Source organism: Denticeps clupeoides, unplaced genomic scaffold (genome assembly GCF_900700375.1).
Source record: "Denticeps clupeoides unplaced genomic scaffold, fDenClu1.1, whole genome shotgun sequence".
In the NCBI taxonomy this organism is placed as follows: domain Eukaryota; kingdom Metazoa; phylum Chordata; class Actinopteri; order Clupeiformes; family Denticipitidae; genus Denticeps; species Denticeps clupeoides.
Genome location: NW_021629903.1, coordinates 13179 through 15677, shown reverse-complemented (window position 1 = coordinate 15677; position 2499 = coordinate 13179). Strand labels below are relative to the sequence as shown.

Genomic DNA, 2499 nt, shown 5'->3' with positions numbered 1-2499 from the left:
AGACTTCACACCTTTCCAAATGCAGAAGTAACAAATGACCCACATGGCAATGGCGCAGAGGAGGATCTCCCACCGAACACTGCCCAGCTCCGTCTGGAGATACGTTGTTTGTTAGAATATCTGGAATTCTGTTTGCATTCTCAGTGTTATAAAAGCTTCCTTCTGTGTTTGACTTTAAAAACTTACTCCCAGAATTCAGTTGCTGGGGAGGTCGAGTTGGTGTTTATAGTCTGGTTATATTTGTTCAGTGTGTCGAAGTCCTCACAACTTTCTACAGGAAGTGAAATATATTTAGTTCATTATTCTTAATTTCTTGAAGCTGTTGCACTACTGTTATGCTGCTGTTGTTACACATGGCAAGATGTAGTCAGTGTTCGTACCTGTGTTCCAGGTGTGGCCACAGCTGGCCCAGGGCAGTTTGGTAGAAAGAGAAGCACAGGTACAGAAGTGCCCAGGCAAGGATGATGACGTAAGCCATGCAGCTATAGACCCTCATTATTATACCCGTGTAGCCGATTCCTTAGAGACAAACAGTATTTTATTTTTTCTCATGAACATTAGACTTCGAATCTCCACTCAAAACCTTTTTCTGTATAACCTAACGGCAATAATACCACAAGCACAGAAACCTTCACTGTGCTTATATATTAAACTTTACCTAACTTGTACATGGACAGCAAAGAAAGAATTTCATTTTACAGAGAAATTTAATTTCTTCCATACACATGACAATAACTACTATGAATCCTTGAATAAATTGACCTGAACAGATGAGAAAGTTTCTTCCCCACTCACCCTGAGCAATTGGGCACTTCTCCCAGCAGGTGATGCTTGCTTGCTGTGTGTACTGACCCATCGCACTCTCCAGAAGAAACAGGGGGATCCCACAGGTCACCACAACCACCACGTAGGGCACCAAGAAAGCACCTTGAAATGAAATTTCAGTACAAGGTAATTTAAGTTTTAACATCTCCAAACATTTTCTAATCCAACTATGTTCCCTGCGACAACCAGGAGAAATTCTATATTGCTATTCCATTGCCCTCTTTCCTTAATTTTCTTTCTCCTACCCTCAACCTCTTCACAGTTCACAAGTTCCATCTTCTTTAGTCTGGTCTGATTAAAGCTTCCTGTCCCTGATCTCAATGCTTTGCCAGTCAGAAATTATTTAAATCTACTTGTGTTCCAGGTGTGATCACAGCTTGCCCAGGGCAGTTTGACATGGAAGGAGAACAAAAGGCGTCTGTTATATTAATGTAATAATTTAATTGCAATATCAATGAACTGAATTCATTTCTCTGAAACTGTGTTTGAGTCTCACTCTCTGTTTACTGCTACATGCTCACAATGAAAACTGAAAGTTTGTTGTTGCTTCATTTTTACATGTAAAATGTTGGTATCTACAGACCTGCGCTTTAGGGTCATATTGCTCAGTTATGTTTTACCTAGATGTTGTCCTGGTGTCTGTCTGTGTGTGTGTATTTCTTTTTTGACATTGAGAAAGCAAACAATATAATGTGGAACTTTGTAAATCATCTCAGGCCAAGTGTACAGATGGTTCAGGGATTTTTGGCAGGTAAGAACACTTCAAATTAGAGTAGGGAAGAGATATTCGCAGAAATACTTTTTTGAAATTGCAATGCCTCAAGGCTGTACAGAGAGTCCTTTATTACTTTCTACAATGATAAATTATGTTTTTGGTGATGTTGAGAATGGGGTGGGGTTTTCGCTGTTTGCAGATGTTCACAATCTGGAAAATAGGAAGGAACATTATGAAAATAGAAGATACAAAGTGAGGTGATAAATTTTCTGTGACAAAACAAAGGTAAACTTTTTCAAAGATTTTGCAATCAAGACTTCAAAATCAAACGTTTCAATTAAATGTTTTGGGGAACGTGGTTAGATGAAAAATTACATGGGTGAATTAAAAAAGTTTTGGATAAATGTAAAAAAAAAGTTTGAAATGGTTTGAATAGTTCAGTTTCAGTTTTATTTGTCATATGCAAGTTAACGCAGGGAAAAACATTACAGTAAAATTTGTATGATGAGAAATGCAAGTCACTGTTAAAAACAATGCTAAAAAACAGACAGTTTGGCAATATCAAATTTGTCACTTTACAAGAAGTCACAAGTTATACGTCTACAAGAGAAGGGTGATATATGAAGGAGTAAAAAAGTAACAATTTTCATGTGGGAGGGTAGAACAGCCAGATGAGGCAAACTGACAATACTGAGCAATGAGTACAATGACAGTTATAGCACGTAGAGTGTAGATGCATGTTCCAGTCAGTATTTAAGTGTGTGCACGTACAGTTTGTGAGTGAGTAACACAATGTGGGTGTAATGTTGGTGTTCAGGTGTTGCTGTTGAGGAGTCGAATGGCCTGATGGTAAAAACTGTTCTTAAGTCCTGTAGTCCAAGCAGCTAGACTCAGTTCTTAAACAGTTAAATCCTAATCAATTTCAGACAATTACGACTTTAATTTGTATAAGATTGAGG

At 38.0% G+C, this 2499-nt stretch overlaps 1 long non-coding RNA gene across 1 annotated transcript; it reads right to left on the bottom strand.

The window, feature by feature from the left end:
- Positions 1-501: 501 nt before the first annotated feature.
- Positions 502-1161, bottom strand: LOC114776982 (uncharacterized). Its single transcript, XR_003745869.1, has 3 exons — positions 1071-1161; positions 796-927; positions 502-519 (listed from the first exon to the last, which is right to left on the bottom strand). It is a non-coding gene; the product is annotated as an uncharacterized LOC114776982 (long non-coding RNA).
- Between the last annotated feature and the right edge of the window lie 1338 nt (positions 1162-2499).